At 42.4% G+C, this 16,417-nt stretch overlaps 2 protein-coding genes across 8 annotated transcripts in view; one reads left to right on the top strand and one right to left on the bottom strand.

The window, feature by feature from the left end:
• LOC122395973 (synapsin) overlaps positions 1-16,417 on the top strand; it is a 47,312-nt gene that overhangs the window by 10,303 nt on the left and 20,592 nt on the right. The gene's annotated exons all lie outside the window — the stretch shown is intronic.
• The window catches only part of LOC122395975 (metalloproteinase inhibitor 3), a 28,237-nt gene that overhangs the window by 3,604 nt on the left and 8,216 nt on the right, over positions 1-16,417 (bottom strand). For 2 of the 3 annotated variants that reach the window (XM_043394002.1, XM_043394005.1), the window contains exon 1: positions 7,981-8,288. The exons of the other annotated variant lie outside the window; for it this stretch is intronic. The gene's annotated coding sequence lies outside the window, so the exon portion shown is untranslated. Of the gene's footprint in view, positions 1-7,980; positions 8,289-16,417 lie in introns of those variants that run through there. 3 annotated transcript variants of the gene reach the window in all.

The following is a 16,417-nucleotide window of genomic DNA, read 5'->3' as shown; positions in this document are numbered from 1 at the left end:
CTTGACCTGATCGCATCTCCTCGCGCCAATTCGATTCTATCGCAGGTAATGGAACTGCTGTACTTTGTGTAATTTTAAATGGAAATTAGACTTTGGGACGAATCGTTTAGCGCTGCGAGTTGTCGATCGCGCTACTTGTTGCCGCGTATCGAGAAATAATGGCGTGGAATTCCGTTTGGGACTGCAATAAGCATTACGGAAGCGCTCTAATTCGACCCAGTTTATCGACGAGAGTTAGACCAGATCTAAATATAGATATTAAACGGTAACCAACGTCGAACACGGTCCAGAAACGTCGCGTGCCACCCAAAAGATCGTAGCATCGATGATGCGTTTCCTCGGACTGCGAGAATAGACCGGTGGACAACTAGAATCTAGGCAATCCTAACGGAACCTATGCCTGTCGCGGAATGCTCACCGATAGCCAGACCTCGGATTACGTGATTCGAGGAATTCTTAATGAAAGTTATCATTTCTACGCCGTACGGTCTCTCTATTAATCTAATCAGATATGTAGGCTATTGAAATATGAACAAGTCAATACAGTCAACGAGAAATAGAAAAGTTCGAGACATCTATTTTATATTTCTACAGTTACAGAAGAAGCACCTCTGATGATCTTGACCTTGACATCTCAAAAGATTTCATTAATATATTTCAGTTTCTTATAGATTTAAATATTGATTTCGAGTTCTATTAAAGATTGGTTCTGGCGTAGTATCGCGAACGAATCGTCGCGTTTGCATCGATAACAATACATCACGCATGAAAACGTTGGTTACGAAGCGTAACGCGGTGTCGCGGACAGATGCAAGTGCACTTACGCGATGCAAGTGTTTGTGCACGACGGGCGAGCACGTAGGTGCATCCGGTAATCATCGTTTAATTCCAGTTTGTATCGAATTGATTGGTCCTCGTTGAACCCTTTGCACGACCGACAATAAACTTTCGTCGAGCGATCGTTTCGTCAAATTTATACGACAGCCCGCGCTGGACAATGACAGTAGCACCGAGCGAAAAGAGGTGTTATAATAAAGCCAATCCGACTGAATTGCTCGCCTCTACGATCGGAATGCTCATAGAGCCACGCGATGAAATTCTATTTTATTACGATGCCCAACTATAGCTGACTTATGCTCGACGTCGTTTCGAAGTAGGTGTTGCAGTGCTGACGATGACCAGCATTCCGTTCGATGGTCGCGAACCACGCAGTTTGGCTGTACGAAATTATAGCAATAAACTTGTACAACCTATAAATAGGGATGGATTATTTTACGAGAACCGTTTCCGAAAGTTTCCTTTGGCAAATTAATTCGCGCGTGAAACACCCCCGACACGACGTCGCTTCTTCCGAGCTCTAGCCAGTAAGATTCGTGGCTATAATTCGAAAATAATTCGTCCGTAATTTGTCGAATGCGAAGCGTGTCGAAAAACCAGGCGCGTAATTGCTCGGGGGGAATTTCTGCTGGCCAAGTTTGTGGCGCCCACACCCAGATGATACCAGCGATATTCTCACATGGCATTCATCCGATGCACTTCATGCATCATCATGCAAAACGGATTGATTGGCCGGCTGATGTCATAGGCGACCACGGAGTTGCATTATTTTTATTTCCGTTCGCGATAATAAACACACCGACGATGGGTACGTGAACGTCGGTTCACGCCTCGTGACGCATCGCGGTGACGATCTCACGCGGTTCCACACGTGATTCGTCATACGCATCACGATTTATTTCGCTACAAATTGAGTTACGCCGCAACGATCCTTTGCATAATTATTCACCCCCTCCCCACCCCTCCCAAATGCACTCGTCGACGTGTTTAATGCAGATCACGACCCACGAGTAAATGAATATTGCTCGACACGGAAAACAAATTCAGCTTCTAATGGATATTAAAATTGTAGAATTATTTATTCGCTGATTTTCCGCTGAAATGCACGCGTTTGCAACTTCTTTTTCTCAAGAGTTTTTACATAATCGAATGAAAAAAGATTTTTTCTCGATTAAAATAGTATCATTAAAGTCTACAAGACTCCGTCTCGGTACCAAAGTGTTAAGATCTCCGTAAGTGGGCTTCGGTTTCGCGAGTAATCAAGGTAAAAGCCCCCTGGTAGTCGACACCTTTAATTATCGAGTCGATACCGGTTACGCAACCTTGTTTCCGAGGCAAAAGAAGCCTCACGAGTTTCCAGCACGGAAAATTAAGAGATTTGGACAGTGTTTCTTTAGGCTGTTGCTCGTCCCTCTCGACGATGCTCGCGCAAGAATGCGTTTCGTTTTACCGCTGTCGAATAAGGGCTCCATAATCGTTTCGTGTTTGCGAAACGAGCAACCGTAAGTACACACTGGCCTCGCGTACAGTGTACTAAGTAATTTACGATCGATAACTCCTGTCCGAAACGGAGATTTGTGATTGCGCGGATATAAATAAGTGCACAAGGCTGCGCCAATTAACCTTAAACTCCGAATAAGATCGTACACGATGGAGGGCTGTTAAACGTAAATGAGTGCCGGGTTATGCACTCGCGTTTCGAGCTCGTACTTATGGTAATCCAACACGAGTGCACACGTAAGTGCAATATTATAACTCTCCCGTAGTTTTTTCGCGCCTAGTGCAAGCACGAAATAAGCCTAGCGATAATTCATCCCTAGCGTTCCTAAGAAACGTCGATTTATTACGGTCCAGCGATAATACCCGCGGAATTTGCTCGATACAAATAACGATCGACCAACGTTTTCAGATCATTAGTGCGCGCAAATGACTTCCCGAGCAGCGCTTTGAAATTATTTTACGCGTTTGCTTTTTGCACGATAACATTGAAACGAAAAGCTTCGACGCTGGAGCGGCATTAAATAACGTTGCATAATAGTCCTATCGGAGTCGACAACTATTGATCCGGCGATCCCTTATCGACAGCATTAAAATCACACTCGTTCCGTCAGCACGTGACTTTACGTAACGCCGTTGATACGAGCACGATTTTATTGTACGTATCGGGCGAAAGGGGTATTTCATGTCCTGTCGTTACGGGGTTATGGCTTTCGTGCGTCTTCATTAATACACGGGAATCGGAATGATATTACGCGCGATAAGGTCTGCCGGTAATAAAACGCGAGATACGCGAATATCGACGACGTTCGCGTCGCGCGGTGTCTTTCGAGAGAGTTTTTTAGTCAAAGAACGGGCCTCGACAGTGTTCAGAGAATGTCATAGTTCCGAGTTGTCAAAGTGAGACATAATACACGCCGACGGAGTGCACTTCCCGTGATTGTAATGCGCTAATGCGTCTACCAGACCTTTTTCTACCTACGTGTCTACTTTCTCCAGCCTCACGCTTTCGTTCGCGGGTTCCATTACACGTTACGGGCACGCCGTTACAACTATATTATGACAGATCGTTATATTCTCATTGCAGTCTAATACACTGTCTTTGCATCAGTTTCTCGGAACGCGAATTGCTAGAATAATTTTCGATCGGTACTTAAAATGACAGTGTAAATGTTGTGTAAAGCTATGAAAAGAGCAACAAATATTCTGCGATCTCTTTAGGCCCAATCGCCAAAATCAACATCGAATCCCAGACACATGATCGTGCAATCTTCTTTCATAATCGCGATGAGTGGAATAAGCAGCCAAAGATTGGCCACTTATCCCCGAGATACCCAATCATTTTACGAAAGCATCAACACGACGAACGTATCAACTTGTTTGAAAACAATAGAGACAATTGGCGCTGCCATTAAGCGCCGACATACGTAAATATTCTTACGATTGTTTGCAGTTTACAGTAGGCGGATTAACGCGTCCATTAGTACGCTTTCACAGCGAATTCTTCAAGAACCGAACATTACGCCTAATATCAGCAGCGCCGTATCAAATATTACGAACGTGTTTCGACTCAGCAGTTTCGAGCGTGGAAATCTCTACGGGGCGACTCGAAAAGTTCCCGTTGGAAATACAGAATTTATCGTTGGGTTGCAATGTCATCCGGCCCGACGTTTTTAAGGGAGAGGCCGAACTTGTCCGCCTCTAAGCTAATTTATTTTTGCAGGATGATAGATCATGTGTCTCGATTGCTATATGCAAAATATTAGGCGACAGGACTCGATAATTTCAGAGATATGACTAATTAAATTTACACATGTACTATCTATTGCAAACATCAATCTTTGTCAACTTCTTTCATCGAAGTGGTCATGGCGTAGGTGACATAAACGAGAGATCATGCTAGGGCAAACACTCGACTCCTTCATTTCTATTTGTTGTGAAATATTTAATTGCACTTGTTTTATAATCTTGCAATTCTAATCTGTAGATAAGGCCGTAATTATTACATTTCGAGCGATTGAATTGTTTAGATTCGATGCTTAACAGTAATTCTGAAAAGATAAGAGACGTCGATCGAAAGTAGAAGCTGTCGCAACATTACGTAGAGAGAATACGCCGTTAAGAAATATTGCAAATAAACTAAAATTAACGTACGCCACTGTGCAATCGAAAGTCATGCAACGGAAAACGTCAGGATCTAACAAGTCGCTCAAACGTCTACGAAGGCTAAAAGTGATAGTTTAAAACACTCGCGAGCAGTTGAAAAAACGTGGAGCTCATTTTCGATGATACGCAGAGGAAGAACGAATTATGTATTAAGTGATTATTGACTACAGCAATTAATCATTCCTCGACAGATATAAATCGACCGTACACAGATCGGACGATTTCAAGCTAAATTCAACGGACTCCTTCCTCAAGGCAGTGTATATATCGAAGCGAAAACAAATGTACGTTTCTGTTATCGTGACTGGTGTTCGTTCCAAGGAATTAATTTTTTCTTTGGAATTCTTCTCGACAGTATAAATCAGTAGCGATTTATTTAGTTTCGATGGAAAAATAAATAATCCTTTTTGAAGGAAATAGAGCAGCTGCCTTCCTGGTTCTTGAAATTTTGTATTCGGTTAAAGAGGCGAATACGAAAACCAAGAATAGAATGGACCTTTCTCTTTTTAAATTTCGTGAAATTCGTTTGATCTACCGCCCTGAATCGTTTCCAGATTGTATTATCATGTTAATGACTAACGTGACCGAACACGGAATCTTTGTCGCGTGAAAAAGAGACGAGCTATGCATAGAGGACCCGTCGAAAAGTAAATTTCATCGTGGCAATTTTCGGGATACGAAATTGCATCGAAGGAATGCATAACTAATCGAATATCATTAAACGTAATAACAACCTTTTAGTGACAAGGCGATTAGGCTTCTATAGGAAGTGAATGGACCCACGGGAGAATTTATTGGGAATTTCTGATACCTATTTTTCAGCAGTATTGTAATGGCGATCACGAGAACGCAGAGTATTTTATTGGTATGCCATTTTCGTCGGCGTTCGTTTACATATTCATTAGCCCTGCAGTGCCCGATCTACATTAATTCGGGACGGGCTATCCGACCTGATCAAATTTTTGTTAATGAATTGACGCCTCCTCGTCTGAGATAGGGCACGCCGATTAACGCTTTCGTCGATGCCAACGCCATGTTAACTATTCAACTTTCGCTACTCGAGGAAAAGTTTAAAAATTAAATTTTATCCAATAATTCGATTTGAAATATTTATCTCGAATTATATTGGTTCGATGAAATAAGCTTGGTTTATTTTTCGGAACATTCACCTTGCTCCAATCCTTTTAATTTACTGTCATCAAACAGTCATCTAGTTGAAATATGAAAGTGGTATTTAAAGTCTTCGTGTTTTTTTTTACGCTTCCTGATTTTAATGTAGATTTCTCGCGCGTGAAATTGCTCTGCATACACATACGAGCGGCAAATCGGAGCGCTTAACGGGAGTGTGAACGATGCGTCGTTTATGCGCCCAGCAATTAGCATCTCTCATAATCAGTCATGCTAAATGCTGCACAGAGATCTTCAAACACGCTCTTATAATTAGGTATGCTGTAAAATATTCAGGAGGAAAGATGACCGGTTGCGAATTCTTATTTTTCAAGACACGATTCCTCTTCCATTGCACGTATATAAACATTCAGCGCGATTATTATGAAATTCCGAGCATGACATCAATCGATAAGACGCGCGAGTCTGGGAAACCGTTACGTAAACAAAATACATATGCGTACATATCAAGTACTGTAGACAGCCATACTTTAGGTATCGCCACCAAGGTTTCGCATGACAATTCTACGATTGACACTTTCGCACCTTCACTTTTTTTTTCAATATTAAATTTTTTTTTTCTATATAATAATTATTATTCTTAACGAGTCATTTGTAAATTAATGCGTTCATAACCATATTTGAATAACAAATATGACCATTTAAAATTGGTTCGTTGCTAAATCAGCCACGTATCGCCGTATCATAGATCCTCTGTCTTATCGGAATCAACTATGCATCGAGTGACAAGATGAATCGAGATTTTTCCCAGAAACAGTCGAATCATTATGCGTTTTGAATTCGCAACGAGAATGCAACTGCGTACGCGAATGCAGATGTCCGGACAAGTATTAATGATACGATCGATCAATCACCGGCTAATGAATGGTCGAATAGCAACGCGGTGGCACGAACCACGCGTGATTTCGAATCGCACTCGTCGAAGATGAATCGATGACGTGACGCGCGCAGAAATGATATACATTTTCCGGGCCATTTGAGGCAAACAGAGCTCGATTAAACGTGTTAATAAACGGCTATTCAATTTTGAAAGACGCGATATGTAAACGTGCTACGGCACGCCAAGTGTTGGGAATTAATAATCCCATTGAACGAAGAAGCCTTCGTTGCTGGATCTTTCAAATCTTATATGGCTGAGTTGGTAGTTATTCGAATCAATTCTTATCGCGATAAAAACTTATCACATAATTAGTTTTCATTTTTCATAAAAGACAATCGGTTACCCTTTGAACAAAAATAAAAATTCAATTATAGAACAGAACACTGGTCTTCTATTATTGCATGAAAGCATTGTGTCACGCGAGTAATCAATACGTAAGTACCGCTGACATTTTTGCGACACGCTTATCGCGATTATCAGACATCTACGTAAAGAGAAATTGCTCTTTTTTTAATTTATCGAGCGTAGTTCACGGAAATTTCTAAGCTGCAGAATTAAAGTGTGCGTTAGAATACGGAAAGCACCGATTCCGAGAAAGTGTGTTACTGATTCTTTTTCGCTCATCGTATCTTGGATGGCGTTCGTTCGAAGTAAATATTATTATCTGATACGCTACTTTATAATATACAGGGTGTGTCAAGGGTAACGTAACGCGCTGCTGGATTGTGTTTAACGGGTCAAAATAGAACGGAAGAATCGTATAAACGTGGGCCTGGAAATGCTCCATTACTTCATTAGAGATCAGAGATGTGCTGAATTTTAGTCGAAAAAAATTCCGATGAGAGATACATTTGTACATTCGTATATACCTAATTCAAAAATATTCGAAATTTGTAAAGAGGCGTCGAAAATTAATATTTGATCATTATTTGGCGGTTAGTGGGTTAAGAGGAGTTTAATTACACTGGAGAATATCGAAGCACATTTCGACCACTTCGTCCTGAAATCATCGAGGCACCCGGTCGAGTGGTTAACGGAATATTATGTTAAATAATTCCCCGTCGAGAGTGAGTTTTGTTTGCGCTGAAAATTCTGACCATTTTTACAACGCGTCCTCGTGTCCACTTTTACACGAGAATTTCATTTCGTCCCGACCCACAGAAACGCGTCCTTGCAACATGACAAATTCCAGCGTGAACACCTTGTACATACTCGCGCACGGCATTCTCGAGTAGTCATTTGAAAGACAAACAAAAAGAAGCATCGATGCTCGCGAACGAGGAAAGTGACTTTCGACGTGACTGCGCATAAGTCTCGATGGTCATCGGTTGCAGATGCTTGTTGCATTCCATCGAGTCAACCTTACCGAGTATACACGCGGCCGTCTATTAAATTGATGTGGATGAACTCACTCTAGTTTCCCGGAGAATGCACGCAAGCAAGTATCCTCTTATATCTTGGCACGCGAACCACGCACGGAAACCACGAATCCCCCGCGTCGTAGTTCACTCGATCACTGAAATGTCACTGGTACCGAACCCTGGGGTCCGACGAAAAAATAAACAAGAGTCCTTTGGCGAACGGTATCGCGGTCGCGGCTCGCGAGACGTCGACGCTCGGACGATCACGGAGAAACTACGGTCACGCGAACCTCGAAAGCTCCCATTCGCGTTCCCGTCGCGTACGCGAAAAACGTTGAATCGCGACAGGCGAGCGAATCACGGACGATGATCGGGCCGCCGAAAATAAAAATTCGCGCGCCGGTAGCGGGAGCGTAGCAGGTGGAGGCTTCTAAGACGCGCGTCAAAGCAGGACTGCCCCAGTTCCATCGTATTACCCGCTATTATATTCCAAGCGCGGCGGCAATCCGTACGTGCGTGTACGCATGAGCCTCTGAGCTCATACGCCGCGCGAATGCACACACTCGCGGCACGCGAAACGCTTTCGGCCGTCTGCCGACGTGCTCGCCGAAAAAGGAACAGGAACACGACCGGGGGGGCCCACAGTGGGGCCAAACACGAGATGGCCAACCATTTCTGTTTTTAATTAACTTGGATCGTGACGGAAATAAATCCGATAAAACTCGATCCAACCTGCCACTATACTTTCAACGATCAAATCAATCGCGTACCTTTGAAAATTCCGAAGAAGTATGATTTTTTATATCATAGGCTCTAAACAAATTTTTATTTTTTAACGGGAGATTCTAGAGGCCAAAATAACACGAAAATCAAGGGTACTAATTTGTTAATTGAGGCTTCGTTAAAAAGTTATAGAAACATTTCTGGCCAGATATTATATTTTCGGTAAGGAATTTTTTTCTCGAAAATGCGTAGGAATTCGGTGGTATGTTTAATAACAAAAAATGATTGTAATTGACCCGTGCAATCAAAGATAATTTTTTTAAAACGATTTAAAATTTTTTAATTTTTTCCAAAAATTTCACACCTTCTCGAATTTATTTCTCAAAAGTGGGTAGGATTTCGGGGGTATGTCTATTCACCAAAAATGATTGTAATTGACCCCCGTAATAGAAAATAATTTTTCCGTAAATGATTTGATTCCCAGGAAGGTTGTTTTGTTCGACCGTGGACCACGCGATCGCGGCACGCGTTTTCGGCGGACTCTCGACGTTCGCCGTAAAAGGAACAGGAAGGCGAGCGGCGGCCGTATAGGAACCGCGATTAATCATAAATTTGGACGTTGCGTCATGTTGCGCCGGCGATGTGCTCGGAAGTGCAGCCGACAAGCGGACGATTACGTCGATTGCTCGGGGTAAAGACGATGGATCGTTGCCCCTCTCGATGAATGAATTTTAATTGACCCCTGTTATATTTCCGGGACAAACGGTCGATTCGTCGGACCACGTACTGCAAACTAATGCTGGAATTATTCGAGCAATTTTACTTTATAAATAAAACAACTTGGAACAGTGCCACACCCGGAAGAGCAAGAGGGTGGGCACTTAAAAATTAACCGAGACAAATACGTCACGATAGTTTCACCAAACGAGACTAGAGAAGATAAAGAAAAAGTTTATTTTATATTCCTATAGATAATGTAGTATTTTCAATGAGTCAGACATTGGGGGCTTATTCTACTGATTCTGAAGATGTAGAAAGTCCGTGTAATTGTACAGTCTGGAAATGCTTCCTTTCCAGAATGTAAATTGACTTTGTTTGATGAGTCTTTTCCAAGAATACTCACACGGTAAGAGATACAAGAATTGTTATCTTTTTACACCTCGAAGAGGCAATGCCTAGGACATACAACTCAAATGGCGTAGAATTGGCCGATAATTGTGATTAAAACCGTTCAACGAATGATTCGATCTGCAAAACGAAGAAACTTATGTTGTACCTTCTCGAGTCGGTTAATGTCCGTGACACGATGCGACGATCAGACAAGCGCGAGAACTAATGAGTTGTATACGGTTTTTTATAGCAAGTGGATTATTGATATCATGACAGTTGCGGGTTATAAATCCAAGGAATCTATGCACTGCGTTTGTAATATTAATGACGTGCTTGAATTGAGACAAGCAATCATCGTATCTCCATCATTTTATTTTTCTGTCTTCCCTTCCCTTCCTCACATGTAATAATGAATATATATTATATTGGTAAATATCAAACGTGGATATATTGTTTGTCCATCGTACGAAGTGCATTCTGTTTCCAATCTTCCGTTCGATTCCCCGCGCAAGACAGCTAATATTTCTGACAGTGGAAATCGAGACAGCAACAAGTCCTTTAATTACTTAACGGACGAATGTCCGTGCAACTGTCCTGCCTGATTACTCGATTAATCATGAATTTGGACGTCGAGCTGTGTAGCTCATTACCATGCACGAAAGTGCACCGGTCGTATCTCGCCGAGTGAGTATTTTGAAACGGTACGAACGATATCCGGAGAGAGCAGAATAAAAATGATCGAGGGAACCTGGCGCGGTCTTAAACTGGACGGCAATGAATCTTTAATAATTCTGTTTGCATAACGTTTGCCTTACGCGAACTTGCCACAATAATTTCTTTCGAAGCGTCGGGGTAGCTCGAGATTCGAACTGTGACGCAACGAAAGGGAGGTACGAGACATTTGATTTTGTCAATAAATATTCGTAATTAAATTCTACGACACGACTCGATAGTCAATCGTATCGCGATTTTTGGGTCAGCTGGTGCTGGTATATTAAACTTTGCATAAAGATAATATTGTGACGCCTCGAAGGATAAAAATCGCGATACTCTGAATGAAATTACTGTATTATTAATTGCTCGCATAACATTACGATTCCGACGGGATGTCCCTGCGAGGCAACTTTTGCTCGGCCACTTAACCGCCCGTGAATCAGATCGCACCAGAGCCAGACCGCGGCACGGACTGTTCTACTTGAAAGTAATTAAGCAGATTTCCTTGATTTATGCAACGCGCTGACTTGCCGCTTGAACGGTGCATCCCAGTTATCGTTCTAACTTGTTGCATCTACTTCTATTAATACTTCTCGACCCAAAAACCAGTCAGACATTGACCATTTAAGGGATTATATCGAATTTTTGGTAATTTTTCTAGTTTTAGTTTTACTGGACAGTGAATCTCTTTATTATTCTACTGCAAGCCAATGTATCGTGCCAAGGAATATCACTGTTTTCTTCTGCAAGATTTTTATAACATTCAACGTTTCTAACGACCCCATAAAAATGCACCGTACGAACGGTAGGTAAAAGTGTTTACACGACTGGGCAATGCAGCAATGTTGCAAAACAAGTTTCAATCTGCTACGCGAAGATTAAGAGAATGATGTGACTAATGGTTACTCGTGTCTTGTCGCGCCTCGTTGAGTGATTATATATTTTAATCGAAGAATCACCAACGGAAACGTCCACCGTACGGCGTTTATTTCTTATCGCGACATTCAGGCATGTTGTTACACGCGATTTGCAAATTTTCCAACACGAAACGCCGAAGGAAAACTAGACCCGAGTTTACACATCCGTTAGAGGCACCGTGCGTGCCGTGTCGTGGGTTTATGGTATCAATGCGTCAATCGCTATCGAGAATATAGATACGGGACGCTATAAGTGCACGTTATCCGCAGAAATATGAAAGTCTTCGACTGTAAATCACAATTTAACTGCCTCGACGACTCGTTTCGCCGGGAGTTCGTGTCGACAAATTCCGTGAACTTTCCTGCCGAATGTTTCTCGAAAATTGCAGCGTTGTAGATACTTTGACAACAGAGTTGAGCAAGACGTAAATTGAAGATTGCTGTTAAAGCAAAACCATCCTTATTAATCACGATTACTGACTATAGATTGCAAAAGTTCTGCTAGATTGCTACTATTTTCAGTAATCATCAAATTGTAGTTGATTATTGCCCAACTCGGTTCGACAGCCACGATTGTAATCTCTCGAACTCGCGGTACGGTGTATTTCATTATGATAATTACGGGAATTAGGGTAATCCGTCTGCTCGACGGGGGAAAGTGGCTCCGATAAAAAGATTCAGCGCGTTAGCATACGCCTAGCGAGAATGCGTATCTATATTTACGGTGTGACTCACCGTAAACAACGAAGGAGCTAATGCGATACTGGTGGTCGACAAGTTGCAGCTCATCAAATTACTTGTTAATGTGCTCCGTGTCGGGCGATAACAATCCGCCAATCTTCATTTACCGGTCGGAATAAAGAAACGCAATCGTTTCTATTAAACGTCGGCCGTAATGCTCGCGTTGCATTAATTCAAAGGATTTGCATGCGTGTTAGCGAGAATGCGATCCTCGGTCGTTCAGCCTGCTGTAATGACGCGTGATTCATCCTCGATTGAGACGGATCGCATCGAAATGCAGTCCCGTGGACAGGATTTGAATAGATTCCGAAAATAGCTGATAAAAAACTAAGTCGAGGCTTCCTTTTGGTGAAAATCAACCTTGAAAATTGATTGGGTACGCGTTAAATAGAGCACAACTTGGAAAAAGTAAGTAATGGACAGACGCGTCCATAAATATTCAAATTCAATTAAATTTTATTGTATATTTTTGTCTTGCTCTCTTAAGTGGACAATTTCTCCCGGTCGAGTCACGGTTACTGAAGCATCCTGTATCGAGCATAAAACGTTATATGAAAATAAGGGCGTCTAGACTGTAATATTGTTAGCAGAACGAAAAGTCACTGGTAACGAGAGCTTCGTAATAAATTTCGTGGAATCGACGTTATCTTCGTGGTAATTTGAGTTTACAATTGCAAAATTTACGATTTCCTTCCTCGTTAGCGCGTCTAGCCGCGTTTCGAGCCGATAGCATCCGTTGGATTGAAACGAGGAACGAAGTAGATAGAGGTCGATCCTAGCCAGACGCATCGATGTGATCCGAAAACGCATCCTTATTCGACGTAAACGGAATTTATGGCTTCCGTAACGCGCGTGTTTGTACAGTAAAGAAGAGACTTATCCCTGGACGTTCTCACATTCGCGAAAATAATCGTTCGCGTTGGAAAAGACTCGGAGGACGCCTTCCTGGAAGAAAATCGTTGCAAAATTGCCCCGACCGTCTAGCGAAATTGATAATTGCCTCGCCGGAGAAATCTGACGTACGCCGATGCGGAATTATGTGCAGCCATAAAATCTGTCACGGGGATTAATAACAATAACTGTACTCTTTCTTTTATGGAAACTGCGGTCGACGAACAATGAAGAATGATTTTGCGGTCGAACCGCGTCGATGGAATTCTACACTATGAAATTTAATTCTTGAACTATAGAAGCACCGTATGGAATTAGGTAGAGGGTATATTATTTGTTGAAAAAAATTTTTCTTTCGAACGCATTGTTCGATGAGAAGGGTTTGTTGTTAAAAATCTTCGAAAAAACGGTAAAGTGAGTTATTGGCGTGTACAGTTACACGCAGCTCGATGCGTGATATATTTACCAGGATGTTTGGATTTAGTAAAATACTGGGCCAAAAATATAGGGCAGTTAAACCGGTACGGGAATAAATGGTCGGCTATTTCCACGCGCGTTGAAAGAAATATAAAAGTGTTTCAAAACAGCTCGTGGGTCACAAACCGCTGACACGGATTGTCTGTGCCTATTTATATTCATACAAGGAAAAAATAGAGCCGCTGACTGACGAATAGTTCTATCTTTGGTACGAATCTACCGCGAGCAATTGCAACGATGCACTTACGCGTGCACCCGAGAAGAACGCACGAACAAGATCTTTTTTCATCGCTCGGATGCCTGGCGTGCCTGTTCTAAACTCGCTTTCGTTTTCAATTCAGAAGCCTTCGTTTACTTTCTTGACTCCACACCTCAACCGTAGACTTATAAATCAGGGTTTAAATAAAAATAGAAGACGCTATAAAAATAGTATTCTGTTCTCGACGACGGTTGTTTTCGATTATAGATCAACCGTTGTTATCCTAAAGATGATCCTAAGCGAGAGATCGAGACGGTAATAAATAGACTTTTGTTTTAAAAGTGATCACTGGCGTTCGTTTCGTGTCACATAATTTTCAATGCATCTCAATTAATCGGAGTTGCATTGTGCGATTCTAGGAACAACGTTTTCCAACGAAACCACGCCGATACTTTGAAACCAAATATCTGAGCAATCGATATCCCATTCTAAACATTCGCACTGTCCACCTACCACTGACGGAGCATAGTGAAAATAACAGATGAAATCACTCGGTGTTATCGAGACGTGCAATTCGAATTGCGGCCGTTTCGTCGTAACGTGGGCGAACAGACGCGAGAAAAACTCGGCGTTCCTTTGACGTTCGTTCACTATTTGTGCGTATGATTTCATGGAACGTCTGTCAAAACCGCATGGCGAATCGCATCGTCCTTCGTCCCTTGAAAGCAATCGCCTTCGTAAGATGTATTTTTGGTTAACTGACCGCAATCAGCCGTGACCGTACTAACGGTTTCGTTTTTAAACCGAATGGTTCCAGAGCCTTTTAAACTTTAAAATCACCTATCTGCTTCGCATGCCAATATTTCACTCATCGGGTTCTCTCTAAATCTTTCAAAAGATTTTCATCTCTCACCCCACTATCAAATTTCAAGCTTCCTTTTCCTATTTGTCTATCTACTATTTTAACTCTCATTCAAAGTCTATGTGTTTCTGAAATTTTGTACAGTTGCTCCATATGTTCAGACGGAAAATGTAGCCTACTTTGTGTTTAGAAATATTAGCTGTACATCAGGCTACGAAGCTTTGAGGTCGTCTTGAAGACCCTCTAATGAAAAGTCTCTTTCAGCTACGACAGAGTAAATTTATTTAACTTGTTTAAGAAAATGCCGTTGAGTTTGACGGAAGAACATAAAATAGGGACGGTAAATCTCTTCGTGGCGTTGAAGCTGTTGCAAGAAAACCGGGTAAGAGAGATAGAAAAGTACACGTCGCGTCCAACGAATGGCTTTAATTGCTAAAACGCTTTCCCATCCTAGGAAATGTGTCGTTCCCCGAAGAGCGGTTGCAAGACCGTTTTATTCGCGGTTATCGCGATTCTCGTTCGCCGATGAATGAGATTGTCGGCTGGTGAGTCAGCCCCGTAGTAAAGTTACGACGTTTGTTAGCCCGGGAAAGAACGCGGCAGACGTCACTCCCAAGAAACAGTCGCTGTGTATCATTCCGTACGCAGCTGAAATTTTTAAACACGCCGGGGGACCGTGCGAATCGCGAAGGTCTTCTGCGTATTCGAGGTTTGCCGAATGCTAATTTACGGATACGAAGCTATCGGTGCCAAGGCTGACTCATGGTAGCAATTCGCCCGTGCTTCGAACCACCCGCTAAAAATTCATTTATTACGTGTCTTATCGCGTTTCCTCTTTTTTTAATTTGTATTCTTCAATTTTGTCCCCCCTTAAATTCCTTGGAGTTACATTATACTTCTCATAAAGGGCTCGAACGTCAGTCGATAAGAATAAGAAAAACAAAAGCGTTTGAAGAGGAATTATTCCGTGACTGTAATTCTTCGTCACAGGATTTGTGCACCCGTCTCACGTCTGACACTACGTTCTACAGACCTCTGTTTTTCTTCGTGACACAATTCTTAATCACCCAGTACCATCGAACACTCCGTTAATTTATGTACAACTAATTTATAGAATTACCAGCAAGGCATTAACGAGCCTTTAATTAGAGAACGACGGTGCTACTTCTCAATAGACAAACGCAGCATACTGTAAATACTAAAGATTCAAACCGATTAGAAATTTAAGAAACCCTCTGAAAAGGTACATACAATATCATTCGAACAAAGTGCAACCTAAGCAGGCTGACTAGATCCCTAAAATGGAGAAGCGTGCTCGGGCGGTCGTTCGTTAATGCAACTTAATGCATCGGTCGCGCGCAATGTAATCAATTCCCCGCAGAACAGCGTGCCAACGAATAATCGTAAATGTTAATTAAGACCCGTGGTCGATTATGTACGCCACGTAATCCTGCGGTGCGCGATGAATCCACCCGCGAGCGCGTGGTAGGGCAAGAAAAGGAATAAAAAAGAAAAGGCAAAATAGGAATGCCAACCACCCAGAAAGTGCATGACTAGACTGGCCATATATTCGTGATGATGTAACGGGAGAAACCGCAGAGACCACACCCCGACGATACCACAGCCACGTGCTGTTTCGTAAGCTGCCGACTTTTAGGCAAGGCCACCTCGATGTGGGATGCTGCTCGCTCTCCACAAGGTGTATTCGGCAACGTACCGACGGGCATTAATCGTTCGTGCCCTTTAAATCCTGAGAAATCACGCTCCGAGTATGCCTCCGGATGCTGCACATGACTTACGCGGCACAGTCGTATCCAGAGATTTTTGCACCCTGAACAACTATGGAACACGACG

This window comes from Colletes gigas, unplaced genomic scaffold (genome assembly GCF_013123115.1).
Source record: "Colletes gigas isolate AHSC1104 unplaced genomic scaffold, ASM1312311v1 Colletes_gigas_Sc00006, whole genome shotgun sequence".
Lineage (NCBI taxonomy): Eukaryota > Metazoa > Arthropoda > Insecta > Hymenoptera > Colletidae > Colletes > Colletes gigas.
This window is presented reverse-complemented; position numbering and strand designations above follow the sequence as displayed.